Source organism: Solea solea, chromosome 16, assembly GCF_958295425.1.
Source record: "Solea solea chromosome 16, fSolSol10.1, whole genome shotgun sequence".
NCBI classification, from domain to species: domain Eukaryota; kingdom Metazoa; phylum Chordata; class Actinopteri; order Pleuronectiformes; family Soleidae; genus Solea; species Solea solea.
The window spans coordinates 23,207,467-23,230,857 of NC_081149.1; the positions used below are offsets into that span (position 1 = coordinate 23,207,467).

Consider the following 23,391-nt stretch of genomic DNA (forward strand, 5'->3'; position numbering starts at 1 on the left):
AGCTATTCTAACAGTTTTTAGTGGTCACTTTTAGTTCTCACAAATGTCAGTTATTACTGTGAGATTAAGGTTTGGACGTTATATCTTTGCCTGGCCATTATCATCTGTTGAATGTTTGATTACCTCATCGACCTTTGGACACAGTCACGCCTCTGTCTGACCAATATTTGCGTTTCAGTTTGTCACTATTCTTTTACTGTTTGATTTGTGGTATAGAATTGAATAAACTTTATTGTCTGTCGCAGGGAAGTTATCTTGGGTCAACAACAGAGATTTATATATTATTATTTTTGCACATTAGCACCCAGAGGGTGAAAGCTGGCAGCTGATATCCCAGTGGAAGTTCTACCTGGTATCAGAGCCATGTGATTTGTCTTGAGGCACATATTGACCCACTTATGAACAGTCAGAACATTCAGATTGTGGGGAATTTTCCAGCCCTCCTTTTCATTTAAACTAAATCAGCTTAACAAGTATATCAAGGACACGTAGCCATGCACAGACACGCAAAGCTCTGTCCTATATATCCTTTAGCTTCACTGGATTTAATACATTGTCAGTGTTTCCCCAGGGTTGGCTGCGTTTTTTCAGCAGTGGGAGGGGGTCAGGACACACAATGGAGAGAAATGTGGCCACTTACTGTACGTGACAGTAAAAGCTAAACACATTTATAATTGGCTGATGTGAAACACGCACACATACTTAAACATTTTTTCCCCCCTTTCTTCTCCTTTTGGAAAGGTTGTGAGGTCACAGTCATAGTTGAAATACCGAATCTGAAAGAGCTTGTGTCCCCTGGTGATTTTGAAATGATAATTAGACAGGATCAATCCAGAGCATCCAGGCTTTTTGCAGTCCAGACTTAAACAACTTTGACCCATGAACCTGATGGCACGCTAATGAGATCCTGCCTCGGTGTGCTGAGGGACTAGCGCTCTACATCGCCTTGAACCCAATCATTTTTTTTTACATACATCCTTCTTAAATGCTGCTGTCGGCTGCTAAAGCGGACATCAGTGGTTCCATTTGGAGAGTTATTGGTCAGAACTTTGGAGACGGTGACCTTGAAAGGGAAAGTTCATGTTTTTTTGAAGTGGGGTTGTATAAGGTAGTAGAAACCAAGGATAGGGTTCAGTCTGTGTTCCGTTTGGAGAGGGAGATTGGACGACTGAAACACGTTTTACGTGTTATTTTGATGTGAATAGGGACAGCGAGGCGAGCGTGTTATACCCCCGTAAAAGAGAGTACACTAAAGTGAGAGCCACATTGTAATGCAGCTCCCGTGTTTTTGCACCTCTGTGCGTAGGAATACAGTATGTTGAAAAACGATAAAAACAATAATGGCGTGTTTTCACCGGCATTTCCACTAGCATAGTACCTGGTACCAGGTACTTTTTCAGTACCTGAGGAGATACTATGCGTGACATCAACACACTGCCGGCCACTGATTGGTCAGAGTGCCGTCACAGGAAGAGACGTCCGACACAAAAATCAAGCCGAACAATGCCGAACTGTAGATCAGTTAAAAAGACTTAACAATCCTAAAAACTGTGGTTAATCTCCAACAATTAGCAGGGAAATGTCTAAAATCTCAATATTTAACAGAGGAGTCTGGTGTATTTAGTGACAGTCCCTATGATTCTAGTGATTCAGTTACACTGAAAACAACTGCTTTACAAGTCACTAGTCACTCGTTTGTTTGTGTGTGTGTGTCGCGTATAAAGCGAAGTCGATACTTGGGTAGTCTGATAAGTCGGTACTTTTTTTGTAGTGGAAATGCAACCTAAACTGTGCCGAGGCGAATCAAAAAGACGCATAAATCACGTTACAGTTACGCCGTATGAACCCCCGCTTCATAAAGACCTGAACTATCTTTAAAACAAACAGTAAATTGTTCAACCCTAGTCATTTGGCTGCAAATAATAAAAGCTCTCCATATAAATTAACCCCAATCTGCATGTCTTTGGATTATGGGAGGAAACCGGAGTGCCTAGAGAAAACCCATGCACACGTGGGGGGAATATAAATGATGTATAACATTTGTCACAATCAAAAAAAGTCACATTTTAAATTGACTTTCTTCCGTTAACTTAAAAAGAAAATTCTAAATGGATTTTTTTCCCCTGTAATTTTACAGAGTTATTGCATAGAGGACGACGCTCTGCCATTAGATGATTGTGTCAGTGAAGACGACGTAAGAAGACCGGCCTCTGTCTTCAAAGCACCAGGTTGGTTCTCCTCTCTTTTCCAGCGTTGAGTAATAACAGAAACCATGTGTTGTTCTGCCGTCTGTTCCTTTTAACCAATCCAGCCAACGCGGCTAATGCTCCAGAGGTGTATGTGCATTCCCTGCACAGATGGCCCTCAATTGCAGTTACTCACGTTTTAAACAGTGTATTCCCCTGACTTTACAAGCTGTCATGGGGTATAAATGTAGACTGAAATGATTGATCGTGGTGAAGCGGTAGAACCGTGCAGATTAAGATTCTGCAGAGGCAAAATCTTTATCATCTGAAGATAATCACACACCGACTTTAAAACTTTAAATCTGTAAAATCAGCATTGTATCAGACGGTGAGAAAATTGTGTAACACCTGCAGGCCAGGGCACATCATGCATTGACAAGGTAGCAAAGGATCAGTAGAGCTGGTCTGTGGAGCCCGCACACAGAAGACGCCTGGAGGCTCTGTGCTATAAAAAGGTCTCATGTGTAGCTCTCTTTAATGAGACACTCAGACATGCATCGACATGAGCTTACTAGCCCTTTTCCATTGTTTGCGAAAACTGTCTATTTCACGGAATCACTTCATACACTGTGCATTGCACCATCACTAACCTGCCGGCATGTTTTTGTCAGTTTAATGAGCCTCGATGTCTAAACCCCAACGAAACCACCAAGGATTAACTGTATATTAGCTCTGACACTGAGAGTATATGCACTGTGTTATTCATATGAGTGGAAATAACAGGATTTGACAACAAAGACCGCGTTCAAACATGACACGTCACGTCTCCGCAACCCTTGTTACGCTGTAAGTGCACTCTTAAGGACATCACGCTAACCCTGGATTTCCACTGGACGCGGAACGGCCGCGTAACGGCAGCGGCCCGGTAGCCGTTGCAAATCGTTTCCATTCTAATCAATGTGAGCATTCCCACCGGCCGCGCTGTGGCGCGGATCAGCAGCGGCCCAGAAGCGCCGCGCCGCGCCGCAGCGCTATCGATAGGAAACAGTTCTATTTTTTCCGTTGCCGCTGCTGAACCTCGTAAATTTCAACGAAGCAGATCGCACAAGACAGGAAGTCCGACACAGTATCAAAGTAAAACACTTTACGCAGGTCACAACTTCACCTCAACGTTACGTCATAACCGGTGCTCCCAGGTCAACAGTCATTTGATCCGAGGGTCTCGGAGACAATGGACGACGAGAGACTGATTATGGAAGTGGAGAAATGAAAGAAGCTGTGTTGTTGTTGTTTCCTTTATACACACAGTCTATCGCGGGATCTCGCGTCCGTTCGAGATTATCGCGCGGTCTTTCCCTGAATACCGCTGGCTCCCAAGGCTCCGCGCCGCTGCCGTAACGCGCCCGGTGGGGATTGACGTTTGGGAGAGGACGAAGCAGAACCGCGCCGCGGCCGTTCCGCGGCCGTTCCGCGTCCAGTGGAAATCCAGGGTAATGCTGTCGTCACTTGAGTCCGCGCAGCTTGTCCCGACTGTGACACAGTGACACATCCAACGTGTAGACCACATGTGTCAAACTGGTGGCCCGGGGGCCACATATGGCCCTCCAATCGATTACACGCGGCCCGCCCACCACTATGCGAGGTGATGGAATAGAGACAGAATATAAGAGCAATATTTTTATAATAGTAATAAGACATTCCTCGTCATTATTTGCTAAATTTTCAATTTAATTCTCTGTTTTTGTGCATCATAAATATGTTTTTATTGTGAATCGTTTTATATCAAAACAAGCACTTTTACTTTGCAATTCTGTCTAATATCATAATGAATATCTTATATTGCCCACCGCCTATAAATGCTCATTGGCCCCTAGGGCATTTGAGTTTGACACCCCTGGTGTAGACTGAGCACTGTCAGCGAACACTTGACTTACGAGGAGGGCTTTTTATTGCCGCTGATTTCCTCAATTTGGTTCCTATTCGATTTGACTGGATATTGATTCATTTAGAGCAGTTCTTCTCAAATAGTGGGGTGGGCCCCCCTGGGGCGTGAGAGGCAGGGCAGGACAACTCATACAGTGGTTTATACAGATAAATAAATAGAAATGATGCGTGGGGGGGCGTGAAGACATTTCTGTCCTCTGGGGGGAGGGGCATGACAGAAAATAATAGAGAACCACTGATTTAGAGATATTTAGTTGCCCCATTAAGCTTGCTTTATTATAATGTATCAAAGTAGTTGCGTTGATGCACTTTTGATTTACAATCCAACTCCAAATTTAGTTCTACAGCATACTGCGTTGACCAAAGTACTGTATTATTGCATAAATACATAAAATAGGATATTAAACTAAAAGCAATATAAAAAAACCAACAAAGCAATAAAAATGTAATGTAAAACCAATAAAGGACACAAACAAAGTCACTAAACAACATGAATATATTATAAAACACTAAAACTGCCGGCGTTTACACGTGGAGTGCCGAGGAGAGAGATCAAGAAGAGATCTCTCTGCAGACCTCGGTAAATAAGGATGTCAAAGATCACTGCGGCAACTCAAACTCAAACCTTAAAAACCTGTTTCAGTTCAAGATATACAGGCGAGAATCAGACTGTGACAATATTGATGGTATGTTAATTTATGTTGACATTGGAGGTAGTGGACAAAATATAATGAACTGTCTTTGAGCAGACAACCGTGGCACCAAAACTTCTTTTCTACATCCAGCCGAACCAAATGGTGGCCTGGGGGCCACATGTGGCCCAGAAGCAACCTCTTAGTGGCCCAGCACTTTTCACTGTCCCTCAAATGTTCCTACGCGGGACAGATATTTATCTTAATTCAGAAAAACAACATTAGTTTAGCTGCCTCCTTCACCAGGAGTAAGAGCTGACGGTGATAGTTTCACAAGAATATATTAAAAGATTGATTTGAGTATTTTATTAATAAATGTCGTTATGAATTGGAAAATCATCTTCAGGAACCCCAACCTACTTACGATTAGTTTGTCTTCACGACATTAGTAGGTAAACCAGCATATATGTTACACAGTGAGAAGGTAATTATACTAAGTGGCACAGTATTGTTTATAGTCCCATTATCTTAATACCATAGATTACTAGATTAATCATAGTATGATTTATCTAGGCTGACTCACACGTGCGGTGAAGGTGTCGACTAAAATGCTTCACATTCACAAGCATTTTTTAAACTGCGTGCGTTGCTTACATCGTAATCCGAGAAAGGTCAAACTTTGTCACTGCAAATTATACAATTATACTAACAGATGTTACAATTAAACCGTCCTCTACCAAACTGTAGTAGCACAAAGTGTCAGACACACCCACCGTCTATTGTCCGTGTGTGTGCGCGCGTGCAACGTTAGGCCACACGAGGCACTCATCTTAAAGAGCTAATCCTCGGTTACTGAGCAGCAAAGGATTCCTACCCAACAGCTTTTAAATTAGGTGGACGTGTGTGAGGACTGTAGCGCCGGGAGATTACAGATTTGTGCTCGTAATGATTTGATGACAGAATGTATTGTGGCGTGTTGTCAATCATGAGCCCATTCAAAACACTTCAGCAACGCATCGTTCAAGACTGTGTTCACATTGTTCCCGTTTCTTCACATGCAACATTGGAATCGGTCTGAGCTACTTAGAGGCTGGATGGATCTGCCCCTTGTGACGAGCCAGTTGTAGCGTTTCTGCTTTGAGTTGAAATTCCGAGTTCAGTGAAGAACAAAAACTGAGTGACAAGGAAAAAAAAATGCAACCATGAAGAAACATCCAGTTTCCAAGTAGCAAGAGAAATAAATGACGCCTTGCAAAGCAAATACGTGTGACAGGTTGATAAACCCTCTGGCTGTTTCAGAACAAAAACTGTGTTGCTACACCCTCGGATGCTTTATCAGGACGTTACCGCAGGAACTGCAGAGCGTGTTGTTGTCAGAGCGGGGAGCAGCAGGCGAGTAACAGATGAGGACAGACTGGTTGGTCAGGGTTCATCCCACAGCAACGTAATGAGGCAAAACATAGCAGGAGAAGAACCAGACGCAGGCTTCACGTGATAAAGAGCTGTACACAGTCGACTCCAGATTCCAACCCCATCAAGCTGCTTTGAGATCAAGTGAACAACAGGTGCAACGCGTTTGTGGCAATTTCCACAAAAGTGTTGACGTAAAAAAATATGTATAAAAAGAGAATTATGTAGGACATGCAGACCATTCGTATGTGGCTGCTGAATCAGCCAAAACATGACTAACAAGACCTGATTTTTTCCTTTTTTAGTGCATTTAAATCACAATTCATCTCAAAGGTGAGATGAAGACTTTGTTTCACTGTCGATTCCCTCAGATTTAATCTGAAATTAAGAGAAGCAGCAGATGAAATGCTGCAAAAACGGACTTTTCATTTCTTTGTGTTTAAGTGAATAATAAAGGCCGATTGCAGTTTGTTTGTAATGCAATTGATTAATTCAGTTATTTGCTTTTATTATCAAACCTTTATCTGATTTAAAACCTGAAACATAATAAACATACTGATCGATTAACAGCCACTGATTTATTCGATCAATTTAGTTTTAATCTGCCAGTTTTGTTGTGGAATAGATTCATATTTTGTCTATAAATGTTTTACCAATTTACCAATGATCGACACTCTTATGACCATCATGATAAACAGGCCACCTGGATTTATATTGATTTTTATGACTAGTAGACTGTAAATTAAGCTTTATAAAGTCAACTTCTGTCATTTATTGTTAAGTCGCGTGTATCGTCAGACTAAACATTGCAGAGTTTGTGATGTCGGTCATCAGACTCTCTCTCTCTGCCGTATGAAAAAGTTGCATCAGTTCATGTTGAGTTTACATCACTTATCTGAGATGCCTTCATGGGCCAGTGGGCCTTCAAACCCTTTCAGAGCCGCTGAGCATCTACTGCAAGATGCAAACTCCCTTCTCAGCATAAATTATAAAGTCCTTCTGAATGTTGCATAAATAAATTTGGTCACAAGATGTTCGTGAACACGCAAGAACACAGTGAGCCGAAGGCAAAACTGTGCATTAACCTATGACTGAGAAGATGTTGTCATAAGAAATGACAACAACAAGTTTAAATTCAGATTATAGACGGTCTACATACTGCTCTAAAGTATAGTCACAATGTAGTGGTAAATGGGATGTGTTCCAATATCTATCCTCCACTTACTGTTAGATATCATCCCTGTCTACAACTCATCCAGCAGGCCAGTCGGACAAGGTGTGGTACAGGATGAGTGTGATTATGGACTTAGATTTCATAACCTCCACACATCATCTTTACGGATGGCCCACTAAAGAAAGCAGTTCCTATTCAACCCCAATCCTTCCTTTGCCTGCTTCCTGTCTGGCTTTGCTCTTTTGTACTCCCTTTATCCAGATCCTGAATCAACATGCAAGGTTACTAGAGCTGGACTCTGAAACTCCGTACCATGTTGCATCAGTTCCAATACAATCGCCGAATCGCAACACAGATTTTAGCGCTTCATTTCGGTGCCTGACCCTGTTTCCATGAGCCACACTTTCATCGGCATCACGTCGGTTGGTGATAGAGGTTCGCAGATGTGGAAGGCGACGGTGTGCATCTCTGTTTGATCAGAGTTCAGATCACTAAGTTGTGGCAGGTAAAGAAATGAGACACCTCAGGCGGCTGCTGTGTGCATTTGTTAATGTCTGTTTCCACCTTAGATAAACAGAGCCTGACATAAGCAAGGACCTAATACAAACGAAAATATATCATACAACTGTACAAATGTTAGTGTCTATGTGTTATTTACTGCACAAATGCTCCAATTCAGTTAGGTTTTAGTCATTTTCAATTTATATAAGTAAAGTTATAGAAGTGTAAGTGGCAGCCCGTCAATAGATGGCGCTAGGGCGCCGCCCCACCTGTCTCACATGAAGAAGAAGATAGGACAATTTTTTTCTCGCTATAAACGGTGCATGTGCAGTAAACCTTCCTCCAATACCAAAGATAAGAAAATTTAGACAAATTTAGGATTTATCCAAATGTATCCACAGCAGGTGAAGCAGAGCAGCACAAGTACATCTGTGCACGTCAGCCTGGTCATCATGTCTGATCTTTAATCAATCACCAGCACCAGGCTCCAGTTTTTCTTCTTTTGATTTGTGTATTGCTCCCCCCCTCCCTCCCTCCCCAACATTTTCTATCACCAGTCGCCACTGATAAGTGTTCAGTTATATAAGTTCACATTTGCCTCGCAATGGAAAACGCCATACTAGGGAATAAACATACTCCAGAAAAAGAAAGAAGATAGAGGAGAGGAATGGTTGTGTAACAAGTGTATCGTGAATAACAGTAATCATCACCGTCTCCTTCACATCATCTTGACCAGGGTGTAACACGCCTCTTGCCCCCAACGCCGTCTGGGATTGGTTCCCTCAGAAAAGGGCAAGCCATAGATGAAGGATAGATGATGATAATAATAGCTTAAATAGTAATTGTAGTCGTGAGAGTGACAGTGTCAAAATCTGGACCTTGAAGCTCTGGAATCAGGGGATACCTGCAAATTAAGAACAGAGAGAGAGAGAGTGAGTGGATGGAGGGAGAGGGAACAAAGTTATCATCATAGGTACAAGAAATTACATTTTCGATACGCATCTAGATACACAGGTTATGATACGATTCAAAAACGTTATACTTCTATTACAGACTTGTTGCGATACAAATCGATACACTATATGAACGAAACGATTTGATTTGATTCTACGGTTAATATTTGTTGTATATGCTAGCAGCGCTCCTGCTTGTTGGTACTCACCGTCCTCTTGACCGTGTTTCCTCCTTGCATGCTGGTCGAGATTTGTAGTGCTGCCAGTGAACGTCAAAGATGCTCTACATAGCTTACAAATACTGTAGCATGGCTTCTGTCGAGCTTCCCTTCCTTCTTATAAAACCCAAAAATGGTCCACACTTTGGATTTTTGTTTCCTAGTTGAAAATCTTTCCCGGTGTCGTTCTTAACCTCCTTCATTTTCCTTGTTGTCACTTGTCTATCACTCATGGTAACGCCAGCTAGGCAGCTACGGAGTTTGCTTCAGCTCTCGCGTTGTTTTAGAGACGCTGACGCAAACTGTAAGTGTGTGAAGCCGCCAGCCGATTCCCAGTCTCGCGATACCCGATCCATGACTCTACAACCGATTCATCTAGGAATTCATGGCTAATTCGTATCGACTGAGAAGGCCGCTATCTCTCACGGTTTATCGTTCACAACCCTACAAGAAATGCCGACACACCGCACCATAATACACACTTTAACTGTGAATCTCTTCGTGTCAGTACCCCACGTTGTACAGCAGAGATGTATTTCCACAGACCTGCTGCTCTTCATCTGAGATTGTCCGTCGTTAACACCAGTTAGCTTAACTGCAAGCAATTCAGTGCAACAAAGACATGATGAGTCACACACGCAGGGCACCAGAGTAAGAGCCTGAACATTGTTGCGCCCGTTGATACTTATTGGGTAGAGAATCGACTATGACAAGTCCTGAATTCTAAAATGGAGGTGCCAAGAAGTGTAATTGAATTTCTACTGGTACTCTGAAGAAGCAATCAGCACCAACTGTGGGCTATAATTCATCATGGCCTATTTTGCCTGTGAGTGATAGTAGAGTCTGACAGACAACTACCTCTACTTGCAATTATTGGAGGAGCCAAATGGAGACACTTAAACACAAGCATTGTTAAAAAACACTGGTTTAATGCCGGGGTACGGGACAGATCAATCCAACGAGGCAGATGTATCTGAATCGGTAGACGGGAGGATTCCCCCCCACACTTGGTTATCTGGTTCATACATGTGAGAAAGTAATCTCTGCTGGAAGGCTGTACACGACTGACAACAAAACAAACTGGCAAGAAACAAGTAGACAACAGGTGTGGGAGATAACAATACACTCAGGTGAAACACTAAGGAACAGGTGAGGGTATTAATCAGTGTAAAAACAGCAAGTAAAACGAATTCTAACATGGCACCACAGCAATTTACAGTCAATCACTTTTCATTAATCATAATACTATTTGCAAATCTCAAAGGCTGTGATTTAGGAAATGTGTTATGCAGCATTGGGGTTGGGTACCGTTCATAATTGAATCGATATGATACCTGTATCGGTATTTGTAATTCGGTACCGGTACCAAACAGTACCTTATTTCGATACTTTAAAAAGGTTTTTCTGTTGTAAAACAAAGTCTGCACTTCAGTTTCAGTTTTTTATTAAGAAGATTTAAGAACAGTAAATAAATAAACATAAATAGTTAGAAATAGAAACAACAACAACGAGGATCAACATCTGGCCGCAAAACCACCTTCTGAGCTGGATTCAGCAGTTTGATTTAAGACCATGTCCAATGCTCCTTCGCTGTGTTTATGCTCAGTAAAGACACAAGAAGTGACTAAATATGAATAATGTTACTGTTAAAAGCTGACATCTGTTTTACTCATGTTTTGTACAAAGTAACCATGATAGTTAAATGGACACAATCTCTCCAGACCCATAAGTAAGAAGAGAATTACAAGAGGCAGATGCCTCAGTATCAGAGGCTCAAGTTGTTGTTACCAGAATCTAAAGAAATTAAAGCAATCTATTCTTTGAAATTCCACAATTGTTTATGGATGTACTGTGGGAGTTTATCCTCATAAAGTTAACTCTGAAGACTATTACAGCATTCTATGTGAATTTCTAAATAGAAACACTGTATTCTTTTGCCTGGGGGGGTTTTTGGTTGAGTCACATAAGTTCCACTGTTCAGTAAAAGAAGCTGCACTAAAAAGATCTGAAGGGAAAATAGTGTGTACAAAATGTTTGATTTATTTTCAGTCATGTTCATGTACCAGATCAGAGCCATAGATAAAAGCTTTTTGGCCCAAGGGTGACGTCTTTATTCGCGATGCACTGTTTCTAACAAGAGAGCGACTTATATTTAGCCCCAGCTGTGCATCAGAATATCTCGTGTTAACACATGGAGACATAGCTGGTGTTCCCAGCATGCTTTAGTCACAGCATGGCTCAAATGGGGGAAAAAAAGGATAGAATATATTTCCAGCCCATGAGCCATTAAATACTTCATGCTGTATGCCCTGGAAAGTAGCACCAGCTCTCACTAATAATTTCACTCACCATTGAATACCACTCCTTGTTAGAAGAGTCATGCGTGGACTGAGCACTTTTCCGTCCAAACAGATGAAAATAATGAAGTAGATGCATCAAGTGCCTTTGTGTGTATTTTCAATTTGTGCGAAAAAGGACTCTATGGTTATTTAATACGACGTATAACAGGAAAAATTAAGGAATCACAATATATAATATACATAGTAGACATTTTGGGCCACATAAAAACGGATTGATATATACGATAATTGCATAAAATCTGTTTTGCTTGGTTTTATGTAAACACACATTATCTTTAATATTATTATTATTATTTTGCAGTAAGCTTTTACAATAATACTTGTGCTCGTGGTTGTTTGTTGCTGGCCCAAACAATTCTCTTTGAAGCAATTATATTAAGTGAGTCATAAAGCAGCACAATGTAAATTGATAGAGCCTCTGCAGGTGTGTATATGTATAGTTGCAAGTGTGTGTGTGTGTAACCAACCATTGTTACTATGATTGAACTCAATCAATTAATTCAGTCCACTAAATTAAATAAAGAAGGTATTTCACACGTGTCTTAATGTTGATTTCTTCTTTTGTGTATTTCCCTGATTCCTGTGATTTTTATTGGGTCACTTATGGGTCAATATGACCCGCCTCCCATATAATTGATTTACGCCCACAACAGGTTTGAAAACAGTAGGTGAAAGGTGGTTGGTCATTATTTTGGAGAGCTATGACACGCGTATGCACGCCCAGGGTTGTTTTCAAGGTTATGTAGCAGTTGTTTTATAGTGGCACGTGGGAGCGTTTGCAGCAGTCACACAAATTTGTACCTAAATAGTGTAAGAGGATACTATTGATTTCTAATGGAGTTGCACAATTGGGTAGTATCGACACAGACCTTGTCCAAATTCATTATCATGGTCTTTCTCTTCAGTTTCAATTTGTAAGCAAACCAAGAGCGTGTGCCACCAACTACTGTAGACTGGAACTGGACGATGTAAGTTCAAATGGCTGCATGTACATTAGAAATACCTGTTCCTAGGAAACACTGCAGTGCAAGCTTTTCAAATACTCTAGGCTATAAAATTGTAGCTAAACTAGCTTTTATTTCAGTGCAAACTGTCCAGGATCAACAGTCTTGCTTTGGTAATGTTTGATTGTAGTTTCATCCAAAACAAAACAACACAAACCAAGAAGTGAATGAACGATTAATTTCTACTGGTTCATTTTAGCTTTTTATCTTTGTTTTGGCATATTAGGAGTAGAGTTTACATCCTTGCCCCCTTTACATCTGCATTAGAAGGTGTTTCTGTGTTCAGATAGCGATCGGATAGCTCTTCACCACATCAACAACAGCAACATTAGCCATCTTTGACAAGCGGAAAACAACGAAAGCACATGAGACTGTGCAGTTCTGGCGCCACTGTCGCATTAGCTGTACTCGGAGCCACCAAGTACCTCCACTCTGCTCAGTTGTTGTGTGTGGTCCACCATAATGTGTCCGCCTCCCGAAGTGGTTTGGCAGATCGGATAACATTCCGTCCTTGGGTGTATTTACACGTGTACTTACATGTACTTACATCTTTTTCTGGCCCACTCTTTACGGTGTACCCAGATTCTTTGGCACTTTTGCTCAAACAATTTGTATTCTAGCAATCTGTGAGGAAGTCGGTGGACACGGAGAAGTGATTGCACATTTTACACATAGGCGACACAACAATGGTTCAGGAAATTGCTCAAGTGCCCGAGTGTTGAACGCCAAGTTTCATCCGTCTTCCATTGTGGTCTGCATCGAATAGGAAGCCTTCCTGAGATGGATGTTCTTATTCAATCCTCTGAAGAGGCTGTAGAGAGGCGTCATTTGTCTGATTTCTTGTGAATTGATTAAAAATCTAAAAAGGCTGAAATCTCTAGTTTAGAACAGTATTTAGACCCTTAATTCAGGATTCAGAAGAAGCCCCTTTGGCTGCAATGACACTTCAGATTTCTCAGGCAAGTCTGAACAGGCTTTGCACACCTGATTTGGTTTATGACAGATACTCTCACGGTGTCAGTGAACTGCCATCGTCGGTGCTCTACACAGTTGATCAGGTCTCTCAGGGACTTGTGCCAAAGCCACTTAGGTGTATGTTTCAGGTCATTGCTGTACCGTGGGGTTAACAACCATACTATGTTCATGTACTAAAAAGCCCTCACCCCCACCCTATGGTTTTATGCCATACCACTATGTTTCAATGCTCTTCTTTGAGAATCATCCTGAAGCTTTCAGTTGACTTTCAGAGTCCTTTGAATGCCGTTCCATCGAGACTTTCTACGTAACAGAACTGATCAACGTTGCTGCTAAAATGTCCGCCTGGAGGATTTCTCATCTCTGCATCTGCATCGATTTTCTAAAGCTCCACATTAAGCCCTTTATATATAGGTTTATGCGTTTCTAAATAAAGACCAGTTAATTTTAATTTGCCTCAGATTGACTCTAATCAAGTCCCACATTAGGGATGAATTGAACCACAAGAATCACAGTAAACCACAAAAATATCCCTGAGGGTCAGTTGTATCATTACAATTTCTAATTACCGTTAAAATTGTGAGTAATTACTGTGGTGATGTGGTCGATGCTGTCTAGAATCAGTGTTGGTAAAGGTGCGCAGGTGCCGCAAGCACCATGGATTTGTCATGTGCAGTGAGAACTTGGCAGAAGGACTGTCCGAGTGTAAGAGGAGAATGACGGATATGAACCGCTTACATCCTCTGTTGCAAAAAGGCTGTTCTTACGGATTCGGACACAGGTGAAAATTATCTAAACATGGGGCTGGCAGTGGGTGGTAACAAAAATATATTAGTTTTTCACAATAAAACTAATATTAAGATGTGCTTTATGAAATAAATCACTCTTATCAAGCCTAAAGCCCAGACGTTATAACAGAGATGGGTGATGAGAGGTGATCAAAATAAAAAAGCCTGTTACCTTGAATAGAAATATTTAGGTTTTTTATGTAGATTTATAGAGGGTACAGTGGGAAATCCTTTGGCTCATAACATAAGGATAGACGTTTACGACAAGCATTAAGGCATCTGTGTGCAAGTGAGCCTGAAAGAGAAACTGTTGTTTCATAAATAATGTATGACACCAAGTAGTAAACTTTAATAGTTATAAAAGAATAGTTCAGGTTCAGTCAAGTTGTTCATAGTTTATCTCTGACAAGGATTTATCTTGTGCTTTCGAGGCGTTTTCTTAGCCTACACATTTTCCACAGTGTATTGACAAACTACCGTGTCTGTATCCTGTATGTATTTGTCTTGTGTTTACGCCGTCTCGCTAGAGCCATCTATCATTTCAAAGCCTCGGTGACATCGATGTTGCTGACCAATTCCTAACACTGTTGGATACTTCTTTGTTCCCTCAGCCCCACGCACAGTTTGTGTGCGCGCGCCTGTGGATGAAGGACTTTGTCGTCTTTGTGTACCAATGTCTTTTGTTTTCCCAGGTTTATATGTGCATGAATTCCATTTGTTGTCTGTGCTCATCAGCCTCGCGTCGTAATACGTTTCATTTTGATGGGGGGAATGACTGAGGCGCTGAGCGCTTTGAAAGCAAAACAAACACTCCAGCTCGTATTCAGACGCATGAACCACAAATGAGGCAGGACTGTGAGCTACTGTATGTTTGGTCAACTGTTGTGAAGTAGGTTTGGATAATCTGGTGTGAGGCCCATATAATATGGGGACACGACGAGACAAGCGAACCCTTGTTCCTGCGTGAACCCCCCCTCCCCCAAGAACGACCACCCTCAATTGTACTAAATCCTCAGTCTACTGTAAGATGACTGTGTGATTGATTTAAAATGACACCTCTGTCGTCTGACAGCTGACCGTGACATGAACTCATCATCACTTCAAGGTCAAGGGTGACATTTCCTTGATACTACAGACATCTGTGCAATGACCTATTTTGAGTCCTCCACGGCTGTTGTGCTGACGGCGTGCAGTATGTTGTTGTTGTTGTTGTTGTTGTTGTTAGTGTCCTGAGCTGACCTAAAGGATCACGGCTAATGAAAGACGTTTTCATAAATCTGAGAGCTCTGTGTCATGTTTGACAAACAAAATATTGAATGCAACTTAGGTAAAGAACGGTTGTGGGCAACATGGTATTAAACCTTTACCAAGCGGAATCACACGCTTTCATTTTCCTGCAGAAATAAACCATCAGATTAAATGCTAATAAACAGGCATTACGTCACCCAGTCGACTCGTATTTTGTAGTAACAAGTAACGAAGGTGGTTAAGGGAAATGTAGAGTTAAAGTACACATTGTACATAGGAAATGTAGTGGAATAAAAGTAAAAGTTGTCAGAAATATAAATAATGAAGTACAGATTGGTGAACATTTTACTTAAGTACAGTATTTGTACTTTGTTACATTAAAACACTGAGTAAGAGTTCACACATCGTGCTCGGCTACGACTGGATGACCACTGTTTGGACGTGGGGTTTAGTAAAGAGCTCTGTTAAATATTTGAAAAAGTTCAAACCACTGTGATGTTTTAAAGCATCAACATGGTTGTGCCTGTGAGATGGTGTGGTTCTGTCTTTATTATGGGCTGTGACCTGTTACAGTGTCATAAAGCTGCAACCGTGGCTCGACACTCTGTGAATAGATCGCATAATAGCAGAACTAATTTGTGTCTGCCCACAAGACTGGATATGTACTTTCTAAGTGGGTCATTGTCCTCACTGCATAGATTTGTTGCTGAGCAGATTTTTTTTTTGTGGGTAATTGAAAGTGATGTAGCATAACGTGAAGTGGACATTTGACCACAAGCAGTTCAATCTAACCAGAGTGGCTGGGAAAATCTGTGGGGAGATTTCATCTTTCATCTTCTCTGTTTCAACTGTTGAATATGGATTATTGGTAGATAATCCTGATCTATATTCAGGATTCACTAAAATATGTAAATAATCATTGTTCAGCAGCTGCTGAAAGGGAAGGGGACGCATCGAGCTGTTAAACAGTATCTGCAGCAGCCAGTTTATCAGCGCCCTGTTTCGGATGAATGATTAATTTTCATTTTACATTTATAGCTACGTTCAGCTCTCTACCTGTATTTTTTCCCCCGTTTCAGCTGTTAGATGAATAAGCCTTCAATGGTTGTACAATAGCTTGTGTGACACAAATTAACTTCCATGAATGGCATCATATTTTACACCGTTTATACCCTTTTCACGTTGGCACTCACGAAGCTTGGTTTAGCTTTATTTTCAAAAGGAGGAAAGAAAAAAAGGAGAATATTTTCCTAGAACATGCTTTCTTTTTTTCTACACTAAAACCTTCACCACAGCATATTGAAATACAGTCAGGCTTTTTTGGTTCATCCAGCTATGATCAAAATAACACTGTACTAGAGGGCATTCATCCTTGTATGATGTGAAGTCAATTGCTTAATCTAAAGTAGTTGTAATCTAATTTTTTTTTAACCGAAATGGGATAACACATGGGTTTCCAGATGATTCAAAGTAGGGCATGGGAGTAATATGTCTGAGAACCACTCTCTCGTCTTCTACCGCTTTGTCCTCCAATATGAGGGTCGGGGTGGGGCTCCGGTGCCAATCCCAGCTGACATAGGGCGAAAGCTGGGGTGTACACCCTGGACAGGTCATCAGTCCATCACAGGGACACAGAGACAAACAACCATTCACTCACACACTCACACCTACTGTCATTTTAGAGTGTCCAATTTGCCTTATCCACAAATCTGCATGGTTTTGGACTGTGGGAGGAAACCTGGAGAAAACCCACGCACACACAGGGAGACCAGGCAGTGTTGTACAAATACTTTGTTACTGTACTTAAATAGAATCTTCACATATCTGTACTTTACTTTGTTATTTATATTTATGACAACTTTTACTTTTACTCCGATACATTTCCCTTAACCATCTTCGTTACTACAGAATAAAAGTCGAGTTGGTTAATGCCTGTTTGTTAAGAGGCTTAAGCTAAGCGGCCAACTGGTGAGCGAGCGAGCTCACGCAGATAAACCGCAGAATTCGTCTCCAAGTGGAATTAAATCGCAGTGTTTCATGAACTACAATACTCTAATGCAATTAGAGCTGAAACGATTACTCGATTAATCGGTTTGAAGCTTTTTTCACGATTAAAACAAGATTTCTGATTGTTTCAGCTTCTGAAATGTGAATATTTTTCTTTGTTTGTTTTCTTTGTTTGTTGTTCCAGATAACAAAGACAAACTCGTTAAAAGTGAATAATTTTGGTATGTGGACAAAACAAGACATTCAAGAACATCATTATTTCCAGGATCGACGTTTGACAATAGTCAACAGATTAATCGATTATGAAAATAGTCGTCTAAATGCAATGATGCAAACTTAAAGACATGAATTGTTACTTTGGATTATTTGAATTGGCATCAAGCATAAAACCAATCAGAACTAGACGTGTTAAATTGCAGCCTTTGTCATTATTACCTTAATGTGTTGCAACAAATTAGTATTTAGATTAAAAAAATTTTGTTTTTTGAAGGTGTCATTTTTTTTACAGTTAATAAACACACACACACACACACACACACCCGTGGGGAAAGTATTAAACTGAAATAACCGGCATGAGCACAGTTTGGTTTGGGAGAGGTCATAAATAATGGTTTTACTAATTGGCTGGTGCTACTTCAAAGGTGTTGCAACAAAGAGTCGTCAGCAAAATGAAGTTTCACCAATAATCAGCTTTATTTCTCTCACCCTCTCCTTCCTTTTCATAACTTCCTTTGCCTCGTTCCCTCTCCCCCGCTGTCGTCCTTTGCACCCCTATCTCGACTCCTTTTATCTCCCAATCCCCTCAGCAATCTTCTGTTCCACCTTCAGCACTCTGTAACCACCACATCCTCTCTAGTGGTGGATGTTGTGTAGGATGTGTGTGTGTGTGTGTGGGATAATGTATGGAAGTGTGTGTATGTAGCTGTTCTGCCTGTGAGTGAAAAGCGTAGAGCGGTACATTTTGTCCCCATTTTGAGCAGATTGCAGAGATTACACAGACGTAGCTTTTCGCACTTCCACACAGTGCCTTTCCTCCCTGTTTTCTCCTGCTTCTGGCTGTCTCCAATTTGTTGATCCCTCCCAGCTTTTGTCTGCTTTCTCTCCTTCTTGCTTATCTTTCACCACCCTCCTTTTTAATACCATACTATATATAATATTTTTGACACTTTGTCTCTATTGCACCAGCACCCCTTCAAATCTTATCTGTCATGCTGCCTCCCCTCATCTCTATCTTGGTCTTGGTTCAACTGCTGGCAAAGCTTCCAGGATCCAAGGTCACCTATACTGTGCTTTCAGCCTGACAAGTGGGCGGGTGTGTGGTGTGTGTGTGTGTGTGTGTGTGTGTGTGTCCCCATGTGTGATGGCTGGGAGAATTTGGCACATTCCACAGAAGTGTTCATATCCATACACAAGTATTGTGTTCGTGTGTTTCATACGTGTTAATTCCATTGTCTGTTGTCAGTTATTATGCCTTGAATCAACGTCCTGATTGCCCCTCAGGATTTCCATATTATACACGTGTGTTTTGTGGGCGTAGACGTCTCTCAACATACGTGTCTCTGTGTGTCCTCGTGTGTCCCCGTGTGCCCTGTGCTTGTATAACCAACCCCCCCCCTGAGGCCATACATTGTAGGCGGTGATATAGGAGGCTGCGTGCGCTGGTTAACATACTGGACCTGCCTGTCTGTCTGTCTGTCTGTCTGTCTGTCTGTCTGTCTGCAGTCACTTACTTCACCCAGCAAATATTGACCTTCCTATGTGACATGGACTACCAGTGTGGCAAGAGCCGCGTTACTGTACAAGATGTACGTTATTTGGGTTTAAAGCTCGCCCAAAGCTGCAGTATTGATTGTTGTGTACCAGCACTAAGATCCAATTATGATTGTTCACGGTCTGTGCTATGCTCTGATGTTCAAGTATAAGAGACCTTTCCACATAATTGGCTGTAATTTGACTGCGTGGATCAGGTTGCTTTGAGAGAGTCTGCTGTTGTGGAACCTGTGGAGCTTGAAAAACAGGGGGCGGGAAGGCACACACACACACACACACATATATGTATGTATGTATACACCCACACTTATTATACACAAACATCAACAACAAGAGCAGATGAAGTAAAAATTGATTTCCAATTAAGCTGCATGTAACAGGTCACTCTTGTTATGCCAAAACTATATCATTTCATTTTCCCTCAGAAACTTGATATTTTACACTCGTCAGCTCTTTAGTTTTGTTGTAAAGTTCTTTGCAATATTAAATCCGGGCCGCGCCGTGGACATGTGTATCAATCAAGTCGTTCCGTTTTCATTAAAGTCTGTGGTTACGTACAAGAGAGAATCTTCATTTGCATGAAATTAGTGTGAAACTGAAGTAATAAGTGGTGGGACTCGCTCTGCAGCTGAACCCGTTGCCCCTCCGCCCTGACTGGACTCCTAATCAGACGCGCAGATCTGTTTAGGCTCCGCGTTGCTGTCCCATAGATCATCTTCCTCTTATCAGTGTTAATCAGCTCCTCCACATCAGTACATTCACACTCTCTGATCACGTGACATAACCTACATAACCCGAGTTCCCCCCCTCTCCCTCTCTCTCTATTTACTCAACCTGCATGTGTCCTGTTGCATATACAGTCAGTCAGTCACATGGTGTTCTGATTCACGCGGAGCGTGTCTGTAGGAGCCGCAGGCTTCACAGCGGGACGCCAACTCCGCACTTAACAGCCATGACAGGAGTGAAATATTAATTCCTGTACTGTGCATAATGGACACCTTGACACGAGACTCGAGCTAAAGTGTAATGTGTTCGTCATGTGTCATTTTTCAGCTTTGTGAAGACTCGTCTCTGTCATCTCTGAAGACATATTGGAGTGTCGGAATGTGCTTTTACTTTAAACCTGTGTCTGACAGCACCCACTGTGTGCCGTTCACTTCAATTTAGTCCGTCTACTGAGCGATTTTAATTCATTCTAATGGGGGAGCAGAGATGGTATGTGTGTGGCAATGTGAAGGAGAAATGTGGTTTTACTCATGGTCAGGCCGGGAGCCTTAATAGCTCACTCTATATTCTGCTTCCATTCTCCACCCCGGGTGAAAACAGACTCTAGACTTAATCTTTTGTTTTGGTGTTGAGACATGCGACTATAATTTACGCTCCCTAATGACTTGCAGATTGAGTTTATTGTCTTTACAGCTGCTTAAAGATATTTATGCTGTGCTATTTATTTTACATCGCTCATCATCACAGTGAATTCTTCCATTGATATTGTGGGGGTAAGATGAGTTAACCCCTCTCCTGTTACCACAGGGTTTGGCTTGCATACTTCCCATCATTACCGTAACTCCTAGAGAAACAGAGCTTTGAGCCCATATACTTTTCATTACCGTAGCCGTCCGTCCAATCACAACAAGATTCACCAGCGCGTCACACGTTTGTGACGTCAGCTTCTCAGTACCGTCATTCCTAAGCGGTCTAACTGCCAGATATCAAGAGTAAAAGTTATTTTGGGAAAAAAGGGGGCCAGAAGCCGTAAAATCAAAATAAATCCAGGCAGCCTGATTATCATGATGGTCAGAAGAGGGTTAAAAATGAACATGACTCTTTTTTAATTAGCACATCACTTGTGAATGATGTTGCAGCTTTTACAAAGTGAATGTTCTGCTGTTTCTGCGAAAAGCTACAAGGCTAATTGGCATAGTTTGGGTGTCGGAGAGTTTATGGGCTGTCAAACTATTCTTAGACACATGTGACATAAACACATTTCTTCAATCCGGTCTGGCCCTTTCCAGTGTATTACGGTAAAATACTCGGTTGACTCTTTGACTCCTCTGCTGTGACCAGATCACATCACACTTGCTTGGGCTGCAATGATTCTTAAATGTGTATATTTTCTGCTTTCCTGCCTCTGTATAACTGAGTCAAGGTCATTAAAAGTGATCAATGTTGTTTTGTGGACAAAATAAGACATTTGAGAACGTCATCCTTTCACGGTTTGTCACCGTTTGTCAACATTTTATGACATTTTGTACTCGATTCATCAAGAAAATGATCTGCAGATGATCACTTGTGAAAACAGTCATTTGTTTCAGCCCTGGCTCTATGCAAATACCGCTCAGTATATTTGCACGTTTGCTGGCATGTGCTGTGTGTGTCTGTGTCTCTATTTGTGGCTATACCTGAGATTTTTTGAACCTAGTGAACTTGGCTAATAACATCATTCCCATGGTGTGAATGTGATGTCACAAAGCCGCCAACAACAAGGCAGTGGAGCTCAGTGACACTGTTACAGCTACTGCAGGAATAATCAGTCTGTGTGCAGAGATCATGCTCTGAGACGGCCTTCAACGGTGGAAAGTTTTCAGCAGACGTCATTACTGTCAATTATTCATATGACGCCGACAGTGAGAACGCCACACCCAGCGAAAACAAAGCTCAGAGTTTATCGGTCCGTTGCAATAGTGAACTATACAGCACTCGAGCACTGATTCGAGGCTTCACCGGGTCTATAGAATCACCTTCCCCTCGTCCCAGAGTTCCACCCTGCGTTTTCATGCAAACTGCTTGACCACTGAACCCCTGTCACCACAGCAACGTGTAGTGTGGCACTCCTACAAAATAGCACAGGATTTATAGCTTAGCTTTGTCTAAAAAAAATAATGAAAAAAATGCTCCTATGCAAGCGCAGCTTTGCTCATATTTGTATTCAGTTATTCTTTTATGTTTGTTTGACAGGTTTTTCTACTGGAACTGCTTTACACTGGTGTTTTTGTAAGAAGGTCACACACGTTCTTATATAGTATTCTAAGTGAGTACACGCAGAGACATAATGCATACCCTTGCAGCCTTGCCCTAACCTTAACCATCACAATTAAATGCCTAACTTTAACCCTTAACGCTTCTAAACCTCAAAAAGCCCTTTTAAGTTCTGACAACCAACCTTTTTATGGTATATATGCTTTTTTTTGTCCTCACACACAAACAAAGTACACAAAAACTTGTTTTTATATCTTAGTGAGGATACATCATTGACATAATGCCCCCCCCCCGATCTTACCCTCATGTCTAACCTTAGCCCTGACCCCAACTTCAACCTAAACCCAGTGTCTAACCCAATAACCCTGAAAAATCCCTTTAAAGTTGTGAGGCCCGGACAAAATGTGCCCACAAAGATAAGTTTTTAGGGATTTTTTTGGACCTCACAAAGATGGAAGATGGAAAGACACACACACACACACACACACACACACAAACACTTGGCCGAGCACCAGCAGTTATTCCTATCGAGTGTGTGGAGGCGGAGTGGTCGATGTTTTCTTGACTCTTAAATCCATCCACCTCCAAAAAATACTTAGCAGTCTCTTTAAAATAATAAATGCACTAGATACGAAATGACTTCATCACTCTGTTGCCAAATACTGAAACAAAACATCGGGCCAAGTGATTCTACTCACACACACACACACACAGGCAGGCATGTGGTAAAATGTGTATCTCAGAGACAATGAAAGTAACACTGTTGTTGTTTATTGATACGTGGCCGCTTCCTTCTCTGTCTCTGACAGTTAAAGGTCAGAACCAGATATAGTTTAATGACCGGCAGTCTGACTTGCCAAATGTTCAGTACATGTATACTATATATATATATATATGCACTGTATCTATACAGTATATATCCATTAGCTGCACAGCTTATTCTTGTGGTGTTACAGGGAGGCAGCAGCAAATCCCCGCTGACATGAGGCGAGAGTGAACCAGGACAGGACGGCAGCCTGTGACAGCTGTTATATACAGACAAATCAAATCAAACGGCCATTCACTCATGTACTGTACACACTGATGGCTAATTTGAGTTTACCACTAACCTAACCTGAATGTGCTGGAATATCCTGAGAATACATGCAGTACACAGTATATCCTTTTCTCAGAGTAAGACATAATTCCTGAGTAAACCAAATTAAGTCAATCTACTTTAGTTTATTGAAAAACAAACCGAAA

At 41.5% G+C, this 23,391-nt stretch overlaps 1 protein-coding gene across 2 annotated transcripts in view; it reads left to right on the top strand.

The window, feature by feature from the left end:
• LOC131474914 (thyroid hormone receptor alpha) overlaps nt 1–23,391 on the top strand; it is a 106,521-nt gene that overhangs the window by 12,874 nt on the left and 70,256 nt on the right. The window contains exon 2 of one of the 2 annotated variants that reach the window (XM_058652633.1): nt 2,138–2,228. The exons of the other annotated variant lie outside the window; for it this stretch is intronic. The gene's annotated coding sequence lies outside the window, so the exon portion shown is untranslated. The remainder of the gene's footprint in view (nt 1–2,137; nt 2,229–23,391) is intronic. 2 annotated transcript variants of the gene reach the window in all.